Consider the following 22,763-nt stretch of genomic DNA (forward strand, 5'->3'; position numbering starts at 1 on the left):
TGCTTTTTTCTTAAGCAGGTTAAGCAAACTGTCATCTATAAACCTTTATACTTGCTGTTTCAATATCAAACTGGCCAAGAGAAACTCATGAGGAAGAGTACTGCAGGCAGAGGAAAGGGCTAGACAATTAGTGGGAAAGTGAAGCTTTCTGTCCTCAGTAGATTATGAGGACAGAGTCAGCAGAGGCCAGATCCTGTAGGGCTTTGTAAGACAAGACAAAGACTCCTTAATACAATGATGAGAATCCTTTGGATCTTACCAAGAGGAGAGTGGCATTTTCCGATTTAGGTTCTAAATATACTATTCAGGCTGTTGTAGACAGTGGATTATAGACCCCAAGCCTGGAGGCAAGAAAAGAAGTTAGGATGTTTTGGTCTTACCTACTGAAATGTCTCTACCCTACTGTCAACTAGTACTCTTCTACTATCCCCCAAGTGTCACCTATTCCATGAATGAATTATCAGTGAACAAGTGTATATTTCAACATGGAAATACTTCAGGGACTTATACGTGTTCAGTAAGTACTTGGTGAGCACTTAACAAATGTTTGGCAAAGCACCATGCTTTGTGCTGTGGTTAGAGCAAATGTGACCAAGCACTGCCCTTGCTCTTAAAAAGCTTTTTGATTCATTGGGGAAGATGTTACCTATACCTATAACTCAAACTCCAGGAAGAAAGTGGTAAGTTCTATTTAAAAAAAATCACAAGCTCTCTGAGGAATAAATAATCACTTCTAGTTGTAGAAATCATGAATGATGTCATATTTGAATAGAGTAAGACTTCAATGGGTGAAGATGTTCAAGAAGGGTTATAGTTCTATGAAAATAAGTTGACTTTGAATCTCAGACCAGAGAAAGATATTAAAGATAACTTAGTCCACAACAGAGTTTCCATGTGAATAATAAATTATTTTACGACTGAGCAAGTACTCTTTCAACCTCAAGCTTGGCAGTTCAATCTTAAATACAGATAGATAATGAGATGGTGTCCTTGAACAGTCACATAATGCTGGCATAAGCCTCTAGACCATGACTGCACCAGTAATAAAAATACAAAATAATAGATACTTTGGCTTCAAAGAAAAAGTGATATTATCTGCTAATCTCATCTCTATCTCTTGTCAGTTCATCACATTTTTATATCTTTCATGAGATTCTTCTCCCTCAGTGGCTCCCACAACCCAGAGACATCAGCAGCAATAGCAGTTCACCAAGGAGCAGCTACCAAAATCCCAGCCAAGATGTGTGGGTTGAGGAAATGAACTGCAGGCAACCCCCCACGCCAGGGCAGGTTAAAGGGTGATCATGGTTTGAAACAGCCAAGCACCACTGTCATCTGGCAACCGGCACACTAACTTCTTGGAGGAAACAAGGACAGTGACCTGCTAGCCTGTGGCAGCTGAAAGCTAAGTGTAGGCAAAGAGAATAGTACTCCCCTCCGTGCCCCAAACCCTGAAGAGCTTCAGTTTCACATCTATTCTAAATGTAAGGCCAGCTCCAGAGAACATTGTGTAGTGGGCTCTTATCTTCAGGATCCACTTAATCTCATTTTTGTTTCTCCTTTAGTGGCTCTCGCTCTGTCAAATTATCTGTTTCTTTAGACAAGCCATGTGCTTTCCCCATTATGGGTGGACACTTTACCCACACAGAGGAAGCTGATCATTGCTACAGAAAATCACGCATCGGGGAAGTCTGCTTTCTGCTATAGACTGAATGTTTGTGTCCCTTCAGCCCTCACAATTCATATATTGACAGCCGAATATCCAAGAGGATGGCATTAAGGGGTAAGGGCCTTCAAAAGTAATTAGATCCTGAGGACAGAACCCTTGTGAATGGAATTAGTGCCTTTATAAAGGAGACTCCAGAGAATTCCTTAACTCCTTACTGTGAGGACACAGTAAGAAGATGTTTAATCTATGAACCAGAGTGCAGGCTTTACCAGACACCTTTGCACCTTGATCTTGGATTTCCAGTCTCCCAAACTGTAAGAAATAGTTGTTTAAGCTACCCAGTCTATGATATTTGTGTCACTGCAGCCCAAATGGGTGAAGACAGTTTCCTGTTATTCATCATAACCTTGCACTCCAACAGAAAAATTTATCATTTCTCTTTACACCTTGAAATCTATCCCCACCTGCACACATTTCCATTGTCTTCTCCACTTGTGCTGTTATTACAGAATGACATGTCTGGGGTAGGATACAAACAATAGACAGATATTTCCCACAGTCTGGAGCCTGGGAAGTCCAAGATCAAGGTGCCAGTATCTGGCGGACTGCTTTCTGCCTCCAAAGTGATGCTCTACTGTGTTCTCCTGCCAGGAGGAATGTTGTGTCCTTACATGGTAGAAGATGGAAGGGCAAGAAGACCCTCTCTCTAGGACCTTTCATGTGGCATAATATGTTTATGAGTACCATCCCTCATGACCTAAATACCTCCCAAAGACCTTGCCTCCCAGCACTGTTGCATTTGGAATTATGTTTCTAACACATGAGTTTTAGGGGGAAATATTCAGACCATAACATGCATCATCTCCTTTTGTACCATTTCAACATAGAGTTGGAGTTAAGAGCATGAATTACCAAAGTTCAAAGTCCAGCTCTACTGCTTCCTAGTGATGTGGTCTTGAGCAAGTCTTTTAGCATCCATGGGTCTCAGCTTCAAGAGTAAAAAATGTGACTAAAATTTTGAACTTACCTCATTGGGTTGTTGTAAACTAATAAAAGAAAGTCAATGTTCATTGCAATGATGGATAAAGCAAATTCTGAGTTTACTTACTTATAAGACAAGGAAACAAGTACCAGTAAAAAAGTTCATTGAGTGAAGAGGCTAGGGATGTTATACAGATAAATAAAGAAGCTGGTGGGGTTTATGGTGGTTATGCTAGTTAAAAGTTTACACTCTAATAGGGAAGCATGGGTCTAAAAATCTCGTTTTTCATTTCTCCAGTGTCATTTCTCACTGAATGGAAAAGAAACTTCAGGTAGATTCACTGAGGGTCAAACCCCATTGACGCACTCAAAATGATCAGTTTTCACCTTCAGATGGTTAGGAGCTGTTGTGGCAAAACATAGCATTCATTTTCTGAATTTTCTAACCAAGCACTAGGTTGGAAAGTACCTTTATTCAGAGGATTAAATTACTTAATCCATATAAAACATGTAGAACACTGCCTGACAAATAATAAGCCCTCTGTAAATGTTAGCTATTATTGCTTATAAATAAAATTTTCTAGAGCTGGGCTCTCTCAGGGATTTCAGGGATCTCACGATCTCAGGGATTTCACTCCTGAATTTTCAACTCTCTTCCTCTCTGCTGGATGATTCTGGTCAGCATCCCAATATATTCTAGAACGTTCATACTTCTCTTTCACTCAGGAAAGGTAAAGATGGAATCTTAGAGCCAAAGGCAAGAAGACAGATGTATTTGGTAAATGACTTTGGGAGATCAGGTAGCCATTTAAAAATAAAACTAGGTGTATCAACACCTTCCAATCTACACCAACAAGCACTCCAACTGGATCAAAAATTTCAGTGTAAATAATGAAAGCTTAAATGTGCAGCTATGGTTTTCATTCAGCTTGTGTGTCCTCAAAGGGCTCATGTGCTAGAAGTTTGGTCTCCAGTGTGGTGACATGAGAGGCAGCTGCACTTAGTAGGAGGTAATAGGTCATTGAGGGGATTAATACTGGTCTTTCACAGAATGAGTTCTTATGAAAGTCAGATCTAAATGCATACTGTTCTATAATCTGCTTTTTCTCTTAACATATCTGCATGTCAATACATTTGCATCATTATTTAACAACCTATTGTGGCTCTTCCTTGTTTAAAGCCCTTCAGTAATTACCACTCCCATTCGCCATGCCTCGCCTAATACACTAAGAATAATATTCAGACTCTAGAGCCTAGAAAGCCTACACAATCTGACCTCTCTAACTTTTTCTAGCACCACCATTTCTCGTGCTTATATTTCTTGACCCACATGCTTCTTCTCTCATTTCTTCAAAAGCTCCAAATTCTTTCTTTCCAAGTATCTTTCACATTTTTTTTTCTTGGAATGTCTCCCCTACCTCATCTGCTGTCTTGCAACTTTTCTCAATTGTCTTCTTTAAGTTTCTGAGAAATGAATAGTAGGTTACAAACAATTATCCAAACTTCCTCCTACTGTTAAAGAGGTAAGAGATGGGCTGAGCCATTCAAGAAATGGAATAGGGAGTCTTTGATCTAAGGAAGAATCAAAATGAACAAGGTCAACTCCAAGTGCCTGCTGCTGATGTTTAAGGACCTAAGAGGCAAATTCGGGGGCATCATCAAATCTTATCATAGATAAAGACCACATAGAAGGAATCAAAAGTGAAGTGTATATTATGGAAATTAATTAAATATATATAAGACAAATTTGAAGAAACATTACAATATAAAATGGAAAAATGATGAAAATTGTTGGAGAGATAATGACTAACAGGAAATACAAAGGAGGTCTAATATAAGATAACAGTTCACTATTACTAACAATTTGCTATTTTTAAAGAAAAGGTACAAATAGTAAAAGAAAAGGCAATGAATTTCCTTTTAATAACAAAGAGAGAAAAGCTTAAAACACTAGAAAAAATTTCCCAGGAAACCTGATAGACTACATTTAATGCCTTGACAAACCCTAAAATAAACTAAAAGCCTCACCTCTCCCCAGTACTATGACATAAATCCAGGGGTGCTTTATCACTGAGCTACCCCTCCAGTCATTTTTACTTTTTATCTTGAGACAGAGTCTCATTGAGTTGCTGAGGCTGGCCTCAAACTTATGATCCTCCTGCCTCAACCTACCGAGTAGCTGGGATTATAGGAATGCCCCATCTCACCCAGCCAAAATAAACTAATAAACTAAGGCATCCATGCAGAAGAAAATCTCCCACAAATGTAGGGGCTGGGAGGGAGACGCAGAGTCAGACTAGTCTCCAATTCCCCTGCAGCAGTGTTCCAATACCAGAGACAATGGAGCTCTGTTATAAAGTTCTAAGAAAAGGAAAGGGTAATTTTCCCACCCAACTAATTGTATCTTAAGCATAAAGACAAGAAACAGACTTTAAAATGAGCAACAATTCATAAAATTTAGAGCCTATGAGAGATCTTTTTTAAAAAAGTCATCCAATAACAAAATCCAACAAGCCAAAAATTAAGTGAAATTAAAGAATTTGAAAATCAGAGATTGGTCTTTAGATCCATTCTGTGGTTTAAAGAAAAAGCAGAACAGTGAGAATTATGGATACAGAACAGAGCCGATGTATGAATCTTGATGATGTAAAAATAACAATAGATTTAACAGAGTTGTGTAGGCAAGGTAAGAAGAACCTTGTATTTTATAAGGTTCTAGCTGCCATTGATAGCGATTCCTCTGATGGATCTGGGCAAAGTAAATTGAAACTCTCTGGGAAAGGAGTCATTGTTCTAGAAGCCATTAAGAACATTTATAATTTATGGGAGGAAGTCAAGATATTGACAAAAACAAGAGTTTGGAAGTTGATTCCAATCCTCATGGGTTACTCTAAGGGGTTCAAGACTTCAGCAGAGGAAGAAAGCCTTCTGGATCCCTCCTCTGGGCCATGTGTTAAATTATTATTTCTTAATTTTGAATAATGTATGAAGGAATTCTTAGGTTGTGAAAGAAGCATGGATGTCTTGAAACTCCAGGTATAATTTTAAAAAGAAAATTATCTTAAGTGTTTGATCCTGTTAATGTGCTTCAATTATAGTATGTTTGCCTTCATTTGAAGAGAACATTCAAAATCTAAGTTTTTGTTCTTTCTGAGTGTGAAATTCATGATGGGTGTACCTTCTGGTCAATTTCCCTCTCCCAAACCATACCTGTAATCACTTGCAATCTGATATTCTGCCTCCCCACTGGTCCAAAAGCCAGGGAGCTAAGAAACCATGGAGAAAAAACTCTGCAACTATGAGCCAAAATGAATCTTTACTCCTTTTTAAGTTGATTGTTTCAGACATTTGTCATAGCAACAGAAAGCTAACAAATACGAAGACCTTGGTTTGAACCTAGCAGACTACCCTAACAAAAAAATCCTAGGGGGAACCTTCAAGTGATATGAAGAGCACAAGACAGTAACTCAAATCCTCACAAAAAAATCCAAGAGCACCAGTATAGGTAAATACATAGGTGAATATAAAAGACAATATAAAATGCATTTTTGTTTCTTCTGATTTAAAATATAACTTCATAAAGCAAAAATCATAAAACTATTGATGTTCTTATAATATAGAAAGACATAACTGTAGAACAATAATAGCAAAAAAGGAGTAGGAAGGAAAAAGAGAAAATAAGTAAATAAAATTAGAATAAATCCTGGCTCTGTCAGTTGTATAACTTTGAGCAATTTTTTTTTTTTGGCGCACCTTGAGTCTTAATGTTCTCATGACATAATTATAATATTTATCTTATCTTTTAGGAAGATGACACTAATTTTAAAAGGTTGTTGAGAGGATTAAGTAAAAACAGTGTTTCCAAAATATTTTGTACAATAATGTGCCCAGGTGTTGAATAAATGCTAAAATTGTTCCTTTAGGGTAAGGGGTACTTGGCAGTTGAGTATACCTTTTCTCTATTTTTTTATGTCAAAAAATTTTCATAGTAAGAAAAATAGCTGATGATAGAGCAATTGCTTAACACACATGAGGCTCTGAGTTCAACCCAATTCAAGAAAAAAAAACAAATAAGCGAGAGGATGTTTATTCAGGCTTCCTTCCTTTTATAATCCTCTTTTCCCTAGCACTTCTTAATTTAACCTATAATTTTAAAGTCCTTCTGAACAACTAACAAGTGTCCTCCACAAGGATTTTCTCAGGGGTTAAAAATAGATAAAACATGAATTAGGAGCTTCCAGTCTCTACTTTGCATAGAGATATGACATGCAATTTGAAGTGTAAAAATTCAGATTAAAATAAGTAATTCTTTTTCTTTGTCTCCTGTTGTGTTCCCTTCTAAAATGGCCACCCGTAATCCATAAGCTTGAACAGTCCTTCCCCTTGAGTGTGGGTTGGATCTATGGAGTCACTCCTAAAAAACAGAATACATAAAAAGTGATGGGACTATGGCTTCTGGAATTGCCATACTATAAACCTCCGTGACTTCTGTTCTGCTGGCTTTCCACTCTCCTTTCTCCTCTCCTCACTTGCTTGCTCTGTTAACACCTGTGCATGCTATGAGCTGTCGAATGGAGAGGCCCACAAGGCAAGGCACTGTGGGAAGCCTCCTGTCAACCACCATGTATGTGAACTTGAACTTGGAAATGGATCCATTTCCAACTGAACCTGGGGTGACTGCAGCCTGGCTGACCCCTTGATGGCAACCTCATGAGAAAGCCTAAACCAGAGGCACCCTCAGCCATGCCAGATTTCCGACCTTCAGAAACTGTGAGATGATAAATGTTGCTGTTGTCACCTTAAGCTGCTAAATTTTGAGTTGATTTTTTTTATACAGCAATATATATACATAAGCAACAACTCATATATATCTGCATCTCAGCAAAGGCATCCAAGCTCCTATTGTGATAGTAGGAGCAAATGTGACTCCGTTTTGTTTTATGACTTCATCCTGTAAAACAACCATGCCAAGTAGAAGAGTCATGACTGGGGCAAGATATTCTTTTCCTCTTGCTATAGAAATCTTTAAGAACACAAAACTACCTAATAGGGTATTGTTTCTGTAACTAGGGTAACCGGGCTCAGTTTCTGTAACTGGGGTGACTGGGCTATCTGTGATTGGTTAGGCTTCCTTCCGCTAGACTGCAATCTCCCGCTTCTGTAACCTGGCTTGCTTGCATTGGCTAGACCCCCTGAACATCCCTTTTGTGTTTTTCAAGCTTATAAGGAGTGCCCTTGCAATTGTTCGGGGCTGATCAGGGGAACAGCTTTATGTTCTGGTCAGCTGCCACTGGTGTGCTTCAATAAAGGCTTGATTCAATTATACGTGAGTGGTCTGGAAGTCAGTTTATGAAACCTTGGAACAAAGCTTTAACTATAACACTATCCCTGACACTATCATATAAGGTACAGAAATCAATCAGCTTGGACATGTTGCCATGAGGACCAAAGAAAAAGTCGTAATGAGATTCTTCTTTAAACTCTCCTGCACACTCTGCTCAGTGTGAGTGAATCAAAGGCAGGGATGCTGCATTGGGTAGAAGGCCCATGCCCTTCCAGTCTTGGCCAGGCTGCTGGCACTCTTGCAAAGCCACTGAGACTGGTTCCTCTTTGATATCTTTAAGGTCATTTTCACCTCTAAAATTTATATTCAGTATTTGTTCTGTATGCAGAGGACTTACTTAGGGTGACTACACCAAAAACATCCAAACACGATGGTGGGTTGTGTTGATGTGAAGCGTCTTTTTGTAATTCTGAGTTACTGATCCTGTGACCTACTAAATATGCCTTTGTTCTACTCAGATATGGCAACAAATGCAAGTAGGTAGATTGCTTTAAAAAGTATGTGTCATCAACTATTGCTTAATACCCTGCTGCTTACTTTGGACTGAAGAAGTGCAAAGCCTCAAGGAAAATAGGAATCTTATTTTGAAAGGAGATAAGTTACAAAAGACGTATGACTTCTTAAGAATCTGAAAGGAGCCGTCTTCTCCTCCTCCTCCTCCTCCTCCTCCTCCTCCTCCTCCTCCTCCTTCTTCTTTTTCTTCTCCTTCTTCTTTTTGTTATTCCTAATTCAATTCTCAAACCTTACCTAGTGGTGTTCAAGGCATTTCTTTGAAGAGAAAATATTTCTTACTCCCTTCAGAGATGGACAATCTTTTATTTCAAAGAAAACAAAATATTTCCATAGCTTGTGTGCTGTATTTTAATTAATTGGACATGTTTTTGCATTAGGTATTGCTTGGGTTTGTTTTGTTTCCCACTAATTTGCTTACTGAATTCTGCTACACATAATCTTCTGAGCAACAGTCCCTAAATTATAGGGTTACATTTAACCCATTTCCATGACAAAATAAGCTGTTGTGTCAATATTTTAAATGGAAATATTTTTATATTGTTCTCTTCCATCCATTGTATTTATTTTTGAGGTGTTATTTCTCAAAATAAAAAATTTTTAAACTCTTTTTTATTATAGACAATGAGAAACATAATGGTGTGGGCCTTGTGAATGATAAGAATGTTCTAGTGTACATGCCTGGATTATAGCTAGATCATCTCACATGCCAGGATCCATGTTACAAGAATGTGGAATGAGTCATGAGTGTTTACTCTTTTCCAAAATTTGGGATCTCATTTATTGTACTTTCCTATGCCAGAGTTTGTGATCTCATTGGAATACTGAAGGAGACCATTAACTCAGAAACTCGAGGGTTGTATATTTTATGTACTTGAAAGCTAACAAGTGAGACCTGCTGCACAGTTTTATATACATATACCAATAGAACAGAAGAGCTTGGGATCAGAGACAGACTGTTATTTATGACAAAATCAGCAACCAGAACAATATCCTGTGTCAGTTCTCAAAGTCCCTACACAGAGGATGATGCAGTGAGAACTGGATGCTAGCTGGGCAGACAGTAGGGTTCACCAGAGGAAAAGAACCCTCGAGTCCCTGGTTTATGTAGGGCTACTGGGACCTGCCTTTCCTCCCAAGAAAGAGGAAGGACTTATCTTCATGTGGAATATAAACTCTCTCTAGAGAGAAGGAGGACTCTATTGCCCTAATATCTCTGAGGAGGGCGACATCGCTAAACTTATTATCTCTAGCTTCCAAGGCCAGTTGTTCTCCAAACATCCTTGAACAGAAAATCCAAAAAGAACAAGAATGCCATGGAAAATTGTCTTCTATCAGTCAACACTAGGAACATAAAGAAAGTGCCTCTGGAAAAAATTTACCATAAACAAAAACCAGAAATCTCAGGCCTCCCTCCTAGACAAGCCCACACCTGGATATGCTGCATTCCAGTCTGATTTCTTGTATCCTAACACCACCTTAGGGTGAAGTTAAATCACAAAACCTGGTTGGACTATCAACTGACAGCCAGAAAAGACCAAGTAGACAAGAGAAAAAAAATCTAAATAGAAAATCCACAGGACAGAAATCAGATTACGCATTCAAAGTGGTGCTCAAGAGACAACCATTTAAAAGAACTTCTGAGGCTGAAATGGATGACACATTGCTTTCTTACAGGAGACAAGCAGAGAAGAAACCATTTAAGGTGCTGATGGACTCAAAGTTCCTAGAGTCTGAAGATGGCTCAAAGAGTCCTCAGGTTAAGCCGAAGGAGAATGGTGTTATTCGAGATAGATCCAGTGCAGATGAGAATTGATTTTGTAATGTCCAGGACCACAGACCAAATAGTCTGGTTTCTTATTACATGGACAGACAATTCTTCCAGGAGAAGCACACATCAACAGCCCCCACAACTATCACCAATTAATACACTTCATTAGCATATTTCCATTTCTCAAGGTAAAAGGACTGAAGTAAAATGGGATAGATCATTGCCAACCACCCCAGATATGGATCAATGCACAACTTGAGGGGGTTATTTGGCAAGAAGAGCTTTGAAATTGTGTTATGCAGTCAGCAACGGATCACTGAGAGTTCCTGAAAAATCAAAAGGATCTTGTCTGGGAAAGAAGCATTACCTCTGCTTTGTAGCTCAGGTACTCTCCTCTGGCGTTTACAAGCTGGGCAGGAAAATAGCCAAGACAGAGTCTCTTCAGACTTTCATTTGCAGAGAAAAATGGCTCTTCAGACTTCTTGTGATATTTTGGGAACAGTAAGCTGAGTGAAATTCAGGGTCATCTAACAGGTTAATGATCCAAATCATTAAATGGGCTACACTAATCTTCCTTCCCATAAGAACCATGTCAGTCATTTGACTTGTAAAAATGAGGACACTAGGAAAGAAAAGTTGAGATGGGAGAGACAGTGGGAAGCTGGCATGTTCCTTAAACTAAAATTCATGTTCTGGCTATTTAAGAGGAAGGAGGTATAGAGGAATCTTCTTTCTCTGGCTACAAGCTATATATACAAATACTTGCACATACATATGTGCATATATGTGATACAAGTTTGCTTTCCTTGGCTTTTAGAATGCTAGATGCTAAACTAGTAAAAGATAAATTAATTTTAAAAACAAATTGAGTTTTAAATGCTAGGTTTATGGTCTACATCTCTTATAGCTAAATTATGCTTCAGATAAATATGATTGAATTAAGTTCTCTCTGTAAACCATCTCCTAATGTGTCTTTTCCTTCCTTTGTGTCTTTGATCCTTAAAAAAAAAAAACTATGTTCACAAACCTGTCAAGCTTCTAACTCCTTAAGAATATTTTTTTTCAGCACAATATTATTCCACTTCAGATTTCCCATGGGTATTGTTTAATCCTTGATATCTGGGCCAAAGTTAAAATAGCTAGAAACAGTACTTCCAAGCTCTTACCTCTTTCTATTCCCTGTGTGCGTTCAAATCATTAACTGTTAAAAAAAAATATTTCTGAACTGAAAATAAGGCTTTCCCAGATAGGCCTTGGTGACCACCTCAGGCAGAGAGTTTCCACAAACAACTCAATTGAACATGAAGAACATACCATGAATAAGACGTCATTCCATTCTGGAAAACAAGTTTCTACCAACAGAAGTTGCACTCAGGCATCACTGGGTATTATAAAAGGAGGAAATCCTGTCTCTCATAAATAAAGCAGTACCCAGAACTTCCATAGCTTATGCAGGGAAGTGAAAAATCTGGAAAGGAAATGTCCCTGAAATTTTGGCTTGTTTTAGTTCTACTGTATTGGAGGCAAAAATGTTAAAATGACACCAAATGACAATCACTCATGTGCAATCCTTTCCCCCTGGAGTATGGGTGGAACCTGAGAACATAATGAACTATTAGTCCTGTGATTAGGTTATGTTATACGATGCAGTGAAATTTGTTTTTTAATTGTGATTTAATAACATGAAATGTACCATCTTAACCATCTTACAGTGTCCAGTTCAGTAATGTTAGTATGTAAAAAATGTTGTGCAAAGATTTCCAGAACATTTTTTATCTCTTAAAACTGAACATCTATACCTAATTTAAGAACAATTCCCCCAGAGTCCCCTCCACAGCCCCTGGTAACCATCTTTCTACTTTCTGTCATATGAATCTGACCTCCGAGATACCTCATATAAGTGGAATCATAAAGTGATTGTCTTTTTGTGACTGGCTTATTACACTTGGCACAATAACTTCGTGTTGAGCCCTGCCATCCATGTGACAGGATTTCCTTTCTTTTTAAGTTTGAATAATATTCCATTGAATATATATAACACATTTTGTTCATCTATCTATTGATAGAAATTTGGGTTGCTTCCTCCTTTTAACTTCTGTGAATATTGCTACCATGAGTAAGGGTATGCAAATATATCTTTGAGGCCCTGATTTAAATTACGTGGGTACATACCTGGAAATTAGTTTGCTGGAACATACAGAAGTTTTTTTTTTTTAAGAGAGAGAGAGAGAAAGAGGGAGAGAGAGAGAATTTTTAATATATTTTTAGTTTTCGGCGGACACAACATCTTTATTTGTATGTGGTGCTGAGGATCGAACCCAGAGCCACGTGCATGCCAGGCAAATGTGCTACCGCTTGAGCCACATCCCCAGCCCCATACAGAAGTTTTATTTGTAATTTTTGGAGGAACCACCATGCTGTTTGTCACAGTGATTGTACCATTCTACATTCCCACAAAACAGCACATAAGGGTTCTAATCTCACCACATCTTCACCAGTAATTTTTTACAGTAGCCATACAAATGGACGTGAGATGGTATCTCCTAGTTTTTATTTGCATATTTTTAATGATTAGTGATGTTGACCATCTTTTCATATGCTATTGGATATTCGTATATAATCTTTGAAAAAGTATCTGTCCCAAGTTCTATTCCATGTTTTCATTGTTGTATTTATTTTGTTTTTCCTGTTATTCTGGTTTAGGAATTCTCTATACTCTGGATATTAATATCTTATAAGAAGTGATTTGCAAATACTTTCTTCCATTTCCATGGGTTGCCTTTTCACTCTAATGATTGTATCCTTTGATGCACAGAAGTTTTTCAGCTTGATATATTCTTATTTGTCTAATTTTGCTTCTGTTGCTTGTGCTTTTGTTGTCATATCCAAAAACTCCTTGCAAAATTCAATGTTATGTAACTTTCCCCCTATACTTTCTTCTAGGAGTTTTGTAATCTCAGGTCTTATATTTAAGCCTTTGATACAATTTGATTTTTTCATATGAAATAAAGTAAGGATCCAACTGTGTTTTTTCTTTTCTTTCTCTTTTTCTTTTTTCTTTCTTTCTTTTTTTTTTTTTTTTTTTTTTTTGCATGTGGTTATCCCTTTTTCCTAGCACCATTTGTTGAAGAGATTGACCTTTCTACATTGAGTGGTCTTGGGACACTTGCTGAAGATCATTGGCCATACACATGAAGGCTTAGTTCTGGGATTCCTTTCTATTTCATTGGTCTATATGGACACAGTTTACTTTAAGAAAGCAAGATTATCCAGGTATATCTAACCTGATCACCTGAATTTTTTGAGAGCCATGAGTTTTCTCTGGCTACCTACAGAAGAGAAATGAGAGAGAAGCAAAGCATGAGCAAGATTTAACAAAGACATATCACTGAGAGGGAAAGGACCATGGGACTAGTACCCTCTTATGAGTTGAGAGTATTCTCTGAACAACAGGTAACAATTACAGTGAAATAAATAAATTCTTTTCACAATCTCAGTCCTGGATTGCCTGCCTCAGACATTTATAGTGAAAAATAAACATCTGTCTTTTTGAAGCCACCGTTACTTTAAATTTCTTTTCAGATGTTACCACTTGAAGTTAAGTCTAATTCCAAACTAATAAAATATTTAAGAAAAGAAGATATGTCCTCCCCACTCATTCTTTTACAAATAGTACAACATTCTGTACTTTAATATTACACTGCTCTGCGTTTGCATCTTTGACTTAATAGAGCTTGTAGATCCTTCCATTTTGTACTCTTAGGGAGAAAAGGAAGCAAGAGGCACACTACAAGCCAGTGGCTAAAGAGAGTTTAACAATAGGACTATTTACAAAGATCCAGGCAGGGTTAGGAGAAACTGATGAGAGATCACGATATACTCCACTGCCAGCAACCATGGAAAGCCACTAGCGCACTAGGACTTGAAGATGTAAATAGAAGGACTGCTTACCAGAACCCTGGTAGGATCTGTTGCTACAGGACATGATGACCCATTAAGAGTAGGTCAGTTGACGGAAAAACACAACCACAGCCAACTGTTATCTCAGCAGGAAGGGAGCCCAGGGAATATCTTAACCCTTCTCTTCCCATTCTCCAGCCTCCTGCCAGTGCCTCCTATTGGCTGAACCCAACCAAAACATGGAGGGCAAAGTAAATTGATGTGACCCACAGACTTCAGCATCCCAAATGTCTCCTCCAGAGCCCAGTTGTGCCAGGAGGGTGAGGTAGTTTGCAGACAGTACAAAGCAAGTGCCTAGAGACAGCATGGGAAATGCATGGTTTATGGGGAAAAGCTTACAAGAGAACTTCTCCAAGAAGAGTTCAGTGGCAACAGGCTGACTGAACTCATGGTGCTTTGCCAAGCAGTATCTCCTTGCTCTCACTGTGTTTACTCCAGTGTCACTGGCTGGATAAGTGACACATACACTTTCCACAATGCCCTCAGTTCCATGCCCATTCTCACTCAGAGAAGGGTTTCATATATTAAGCTGCAGAAGCAGTGACATCATGAGCATTAGCTTGCTTATCTGAGCAGCATACCAAAGAGCAACTATCCTGGTGTACATGCAAGAAAGTAGCTTTCTACAGATAACACTGACTTGCCCTCGTTCACAGTGTACATAAAAGAAAGTCAGTGACCTTCAACATAATATGTATCTGGACTTTCTGGCCAAGGCTTGGCCTCATTGTTCCCTTAAGTTGGCTAGATTTGGGGGAACAGAAAGAGGGGATTCAGAGACATGATATTTAATGTTTCCCTTTGCTTTAGGGATGATTCATTGGGGACCAGAGCAGAAAGTTTTAGAATGAATAGAGTGAAAAACAGAAAATATCTAGCACTATCCAGAAAGTCCAGCAGAAATGTCCACCATCCTGATTATTTCTCAGCATCTATTTTCGTCCTTGGTCTAGATGAGAAATTGGTACTCTTAACACAGAGAACACACAAAGTCCTATCAGCTAACACATCTTCATAGGGTTATGTCATTCAGTCACTTCAAAACTGAATTAAATTTTAGCCAGTACATTTTTTTATTTAAAATAGCAGGAGGATCTACTGATTTATGCAATCCCTATCAAAGTTTCACATGTTTCCATTTTTGCAAAAATGGACAAGTTAATCCTAAAATTCATATAAAAATAAAAAGAACCCCAAATAATCCTCCAAAAAATCCTGAGAAAGAAAAGCAAAGTCAGAGTACTCACATTTCCTGACTTTTAAAGCTTACTGCAAAGCAAAAGTTATCAGGACTGCATGATACCAGCATAAGAATAGATAAACAGCTAGGCATGGTAGTGCACACCTGTAATTCCAGCTCAGGAGGCTGAAGCAGGGGGATTGTGAGTTCAAAGCCAGCCTCAGGAACTTAACAATACCCTAAGAAACTCAATGAGACCCTGGCTTTAAATAAAATACAATAAAGGGCTGGGGATATATCTCAGTGGTTAAGTGCCCCTGGGTTCAATCCTCAGTACCAAAAAAAAAAAAAAAAAATAGAATAGATATGCAGGCTAAAAGAATAGAATTGAAAGTCTAGAATTAAACTCCTACATTTATATTCAACTAATTTTCAACAACAGTGCCAAGTTTATTTATTGGGGAAAGAGCAGTCTTTCGAAACTGTGATGCAGGAACAACTGATATCTAAGTGAAAAGAATTAATATTTATCATTACCTCATACTATATGCAAAAATAACTCAAAATGAATCAAAAATCTTAATTAAAAACAAAAACTATAAAATTCTTAGAAGGAAACATTAGTGATTGATTGCCAGTGGAAAGGGGCAGGATAGAACTGGAAGGAATTGCTACCAGAAGTATCTTTCTGAGATGATGGAAATGTTCTGTCATTAGGGATGATGGGTGCATAATATCTAAATATTAAAAAAATAAACCTGGAAAATGATAATTTAGTTTTATTGTGCTATGTTTTATTAAAATGCTGAAAAATGTGAGCAGGGTAGGGGATGGAGTAGACAACACAAACAAACTGCTACATTCCCCAATTCTCTGTTTTGAGAACCATGACTTCTCTCTTCCATTATCCACTGCATACCACCTTAACTCTGCTAGTGCCTTAGCTGAGTGGCATTCTCCAACTGATAGGGTGATCTAAACATCTTTCACTCTCAGATCTCAGTTTGTGAAAGTTTATCTTGATTGATTCCTACAACAAATCCCCTGTTCAAACACCTTGGTTCAATTGCATACAGAACCCATTTTTTTCAATTTAATTGATAGTGATTGCTCTGGCCTGCAGCCACCAATTTATCTCTAGATTTAATAGCATCAGCTTAAAAAATGATCAGAGAAGAAGTTCCAATTTTCCACTTAACAGAAATGTCAGATTATATAGCATGGAAAAGTGTTCGTCTGTCCCTTGGGCTCCTGAATCCAATGAATCCATGACATGGGGATAGAAAGGAAAAATTCTGGGAGTGGTGAGGAATAATAATAGTGAGAAGAGCCATTTCCGCCCAAACCTGCCTCTATCTTGCTTTTGTTCTTGGATTCTGACTCCAAGGAAGACACCTCTATAGAGTCGTCACTGGATTAAGGCACATACTGCATTCTCTAGTATAGCACCTCAGTTTTCTACCATTCTTTCAAGCTGCTTCTGAGAGATGAGGCACGTGGTAAAACCGACAAATTCTGATAGCATGAGCCCATTGTTGTCCTTTTCTTCTACTAAATGTGCCTCTGGTTGGGGCAAATGTTGAGTGGGATATCATGAGAAAGGATAAAAACTTTAAAGTCAACAAATGCTGGAGTAAGCATTGTAAGAAGGAAAAGTGATTCCACAACCTGAACATGCATTTATTCATTAAGAAAAAATTGCTTCCCCCTTCATAATGAAAGGGCTCTTATATAATCAAGGTGTCATAAGGTGCTGGGATGATCTCTCCATGGAATGATGCCACCTTGAGAGATTTACTTTTGGCCTTTGCCATTGATGGGTTCAGGGCTCAAGCTGCGGTGGCAGCCAGATTGCCTTGGGGGGAAAGGGTTGAGTCCACAGCCTACACCCCTGGTGCCATGGTTGTATGCTCTGACATTAAGCAAGCACCGGAACAACTTGGAAGAGAGGCTGACTGACATTACATTGTGGATTATCTTACCCATCTCATTCTTGAGAAATTCTTCCGTATGACCTTTGGTGAGCATTCACATGGGTCAAAATTATTTTCATATCCAATTGATCTGAACAGCTCTCCCCCAGATTTCTTTGTCCCTGATCTTTCAGTTTTGTTCTTTCCCTGATAAGCAGACCAGTGCATTAGTCACTACCCATAAATTCATATTGATCCATACATTTGGGGCATTTATCCTGCAAGGTAGACAACCAAATGTGCCACCCGAAGTTCTGTCCACTGGGAAATTTTCCCTTTACCATAGTTCACAAGCCATCTCCAAGAGAAGCTAAAGTATGGTGGCCATCTGCATCTGCTGGTACCAGTATACTATGAGGGCCCAGCATGCATCTTTTCCTCCCTGTTGACTGCTCGTGGGGAATCCACAAGTGGCCTTAAGTAAAAGTTGAAGGAGAGATAACATCTCCTTATGCCAGGCACCACGGGATCCTGAGTTACCTGAGCATGCAGTTATTTGTGCCTTCAGCCTGGTCTTGGTATTCTATTTTCATTTAACATTGGAATGCTGTTGCACATATCCATTTTATGAATCTGAGGGTCAAATAATAGCTGGTTCATGAAAGGTAATTTGGGACACAGAATTGATTAGTATCCCATGAGCAGATACTCCTTCAGTCTTTACCAAAGGACAGTAGTAAGCCAGGAAACATTCCAAAGAGGAAAAAACAATTAAAAGAGCCTGGCCTTACTCTGAGAACTTTGGGGACTGGGCTTTATTTTCCTACTGGACCTTAGCAGAGGCTTTGTTATAGTTTGAACATGGAAAGTCCCCCAAGGGCTCCTGTGTTGAAAACTTGAGCAGCAGCTGGCAGTGCTATTGGGAGGTGGTTGAAACATTAGAAAGTGGTGCCTAGCTGGCAGAAGTACATCATTGGAGGTGAGCCCTTGAAGAATATTTTGGAACCCAGACCACTACTACTACTACTACTACTACTTCCTCCTCCTCCTCCTCCTCCTCCTCCTCCTCCTCCTCCTCCTCCTCCTCCTCCTCCTCTTCTTCTTCTTCTTCTTCTTCTTCTTCTTCTTTTTTCTCTCTCTCTCTCTCTCTCTCTCTCTCTCTCTCTCTCTCTCTCTCTCTCTCTCTCTCTTTGCCGTCTAATCACCATGAGGTAAGCACTTTTATTCTGCTACATTCTCCTGACTCTGATGTTTTCCCTCACCACAAACCCAAAGTGATGAGGCCAAGCAACCATGGACTAAAACCTCTGAAACCATGATACAAAATAAACCTTTCCTTCTTTTAAGTTGTTTAACTCAGGTATTTTGTCACAGTGACCAAACACTTGCTAACATAGGCTCTATGCAGCATCTCTGTCTGACATAGACACTGGCAAAGTCTCCAAGTCTGCTGGCCTATAAGGCACCAAGTTGCAGGGCATTTTGAATCACATCCTTGACTTGCTATAAAGTTTTGTCACTAGGCACTACTCATAACTGACACAATACATGGGTCAGAGTAGCACACTCAAATGTGGATCATGTTGCCTCCAAAATCAAGAGGTCCATCAAGCCTTGGACCTCTTTTTGTCAGGGTACAAGGTATAAAGTTAAGCAGCTCATCTCTCATTTTCGGGAGCCTATCTGAACATGCCCACAGTCCACTAGATGTCCATAGAAACTTCCCCACTGCAGCAGGTTTTTTTTTTTTTTCTTTTTTCTCATTCTCTGGTAAGTACATGTTTTATTGTGGCATCCAGATACTGGCTACCTTCCACTCACCAATCTGGTTAATGATCCTACTAACACAGGAGACCAATGTGATGCCCTGTGGGACATCAAGATGGTCAAGTTCTCTCTGGATTATGTTGTAACAAAAGTAGAGTCAACATAGCCCTGAGGTCGAACAGTAATGGTACTATTCTCTTCCTGCTTCACACAGGCAAACTGCTTCTAATTAGCAATGACAAAAGGAGTCTATGATAAATCAGCAATAGGATGCCAGATGTGAATAATGAGCAGCTGTGCTAAATTGTGCCAGTAAACATGATATGTCCAAAAGCTCAGCTGAAGTGGCACCACCTACTGATTCAGTTTGCAATAATTGGCAATCGTTCTCCAAAACCCTCTAGCTTTTACACTATCCAAATGGGTGAATTAAGTGGGTATGTGGTAGAAATGGACCATTCTGTGTTTTTTAAGCCTATGATTGAGTCATTAATCTGTGGAACTCTCCTGAGGTGAAGGTGCTGCTTTTGGTTTTCTCTCTTGGGTTGGAAATCAGGATGTAGGCAGTTCCAGGGGCTTCTCTTGGACCCTTTTTATACTACAGCATTTATTTATTGGTTCAGGATTCAACATGGGGTTCATCAGTTTACTCAGTATACCCGCTACCATTCTATAACCTTAGAAAAGGGAAATAAGCACAGGTATAGATTCAAGATCTTACTGGACCATTTTTTCCAGGCCTATGGAAAAAGACTTCATCTATCATTTAAACTGCTTTTATGGTCCTTCTCAACAGGTAGGCCACAATGGCATTTTGGATCTCCAAAAATTAGTATCTCTTTAGAGCCAGTATCTGGAAGCTCCAGCAAGGTTTGAGTGCAAAGGTTTATGGCCACACTGCAGAGTCCTGCCTCCTCATCAATCAGGGGATAAAAAACTATGTACCATCTTAGATTTTTTAAATTGGTCAAGAGAGTAGGTTGTTGGATTTTTGCTACCTTTCCTAGAATCTTTTTCCTTTTTAAATTTTTTTTTTCTTATCATGCCAAGTAAAATCTTGAATGTCTACCCATAACCTTGATTCCTAAGGACCTTGCAATGATTTGGATGTGGGCTGTCTCCCAAAGGTTCATGTGGAGGTGGAGCCTAGGGCAAAGTAATTAGTCATGGGGTATCACCCTCCAAAAAAGATTTATGGCCATCCCATGGGAGTACATTAGGTTTGTGCTGAACTAGAAACTACAATAGCAAGTTGTTATAAAACAGAGTCACCCCATGTATTTAATATCTTTTGCAAGCACTGGTCACTACTTTCACATACTCTTCTATCACTTGAGCTTGAACGTTTTGGTCCCCAAAACCAAGAGCTAAGGGTTAGGGGTTAAGTGGTAAAGCTCTTGCCTAGATTGTGCAAGACCCTGGGTTAAATCCCTAGCACTGCAAAAAATAAAATAAAGGCAGGAGGAGAGCCAAAATAAAATTCTTTTTCTTAAATAATATCCAATCTCATGTATGTTGCTATAGCAACACACACACACACACACACACACACACAAAAATAAAACCCTAAGACAGACCTTTTGTTCATTTAGCCACCTCACAGTTCCCTGCAGATCAAATCCTCAAATTTCCATTCAGGAGCCCTCGTGACTTATCAAAATAATGTACCCTTCTTTTCTCTTGACCTTTATCACTGCAGGGTTCTATTATTTTCACTGAAATCAGGAAGCTAACTCTACTGCAGCATCTCCTACCCTCATTTCTACTGGCCAAGAGAAAACAGCTATCACATAACCTTGTAAGGATGTTGGTGCGCCTTTCCTTTCACTGATATCTTTCCTAATGTGTTAGGAAAAGAGTTGTTATGGTTTGGATGTGAAGTGTCCCCCAAAAGTTTGTGTGTGAGACAATGCAAGAAGGTTTAAAAGAGAAATGATTGGATTAGGAAAGCCTTAACCCAATCAGTGATTTAATCCCCTGATGGAAATTAACTGAGTGGTAACTGAAGGCAAGTAGGGTGTGGCTGGAGGAGGTGGATATTTGGGGGCATGACTTTGGAGTATATATTTGTAGCTGGTGAGTGGAGTCTCTCTCTCTCTCTACTCTCTGATCATTCATGTGAGCCATTTCCCTCCACCACTCTTCTACCGTGATGTTCTGCCTTGCCTCAATCCCTGAGGAATGGAACCTACTGTCTGTGGATTGAGACATCTGTAACCATGAGCCCACAAATAAACTTTTTCTCCTCTACAGTTTTCAGTGAAAAATCTGAATGAGTCTTTTTCAGACCTTTTGGATATAAGGTTAGCTGGTGGCTTGGCAACTTGCACATAAGCAATCCATTGCAATGTTTCTCTTTCCCAAAACCTTCTAACTTCTGTTTGTACAGTATTCCAGGGAAGTTCCAATATATATATCTACTCAGTGATTGCATGTCACTATTGAGTCCAAACTACAATAAATCATCACAGCACTCCAACAAGAAGGGAAAAATGCTCCAGAGCTAGCAATAATGGAGAACTTCTTTCACTCCTCAATGAAGAGTTGAGGTGGGAATGCAGATATTGTCACAACCCTGCTCAATGGAAGCTTTGGTCTTAGGAAGGGAGATGTAGCCACTGAACATCTGAGGCCTAGGAGAGGAAGCAGGGAATTTGCTCCTGCCAGTCATCCCACTGGCCTCACAACAGAAGCTAGGAGCAATGGGCACAGCTGATATATTCCATCATGGCAGTGTTCCAGGGAACAAAGCGAGACAGAGAATGAATGGTGATCTTGGAGAAGAAAATAATACCTAACACACATGTCAATGTGTAAAGAATTTCCTTTTTCATGTAGGAACATACTGTGATTTACATGTAACAAGATCTCTGCTGGAGGATCTTAAGATTGTTTCTAATCTTGTTATGATAAGTAATACTGTGATGGATACTGTAATGAATAACCATGAAGAGGTGAGGTGGGAATTAAATTTTCCATTTTAACTATGCTTAAGTAGGGTGGTATCAGTATTGTCCTGTGACCATCACCTCAGAAAGAAATTCTTTACCCATTAAACAAAATCTCCCCATTCCCCTCTCTTGACTCCTAGTAATGGCAATTCTACTTTCTGTCTCTTTGAATTTTACTACTGTGGGTAATATAAGTGAAAAAACTTATTTTCACTTAATATAAGTGAAAAAACTTATTTTCACTTAATATAAGTGAAAAAACATAACATTTGTCCTGTATTTTGTTGGCTTAATATACTTAGTCACTTATTTGTAAGTCATTTATGGCTTATTTCACTTATCTCACTCAGCCAAAATTCATCTATATTGTAGCATGTGTCAGAATTTCATTCCTTTTAAAAACTGAACGATATTCCATTGTGTTATGTACTTAGGATATTTTGCATGTGTATGAACATACTGTGCAATAAACATGAGATTACTGGATTCAGGGTTTTATACATTTGCAATTTTTATGTCTACTCTTCATCCCACTGAAGGATTTGTACCAAATTACACTCACATCAACAATGTATCAGAATATCTAACTTCTACATCCTTGCCAATACAATCTGTTGACTTTTGGATATTTGACAATCTGATAGGTGAAAAAATTGTATCACAGGTCTCTTACTATGACTAAGATTTAAGATTCTGTTTAAAATAGAGGGGAAGAGA

This window comes from Marmota flaviventris, chromosome 6, assembly GCF_047511675.1.
Source record: "Marmota flaviventris isolate mMarFla1 chromosome 6, mMarFla1.hap1, whole genome shotgun sequence".
NCBI classification, from domain to species: Eukaryota; Metazoa; Chordata; class Mammalia; order Rodentia; family Sciuridae; genus Marmota; species Marmota flaviventris.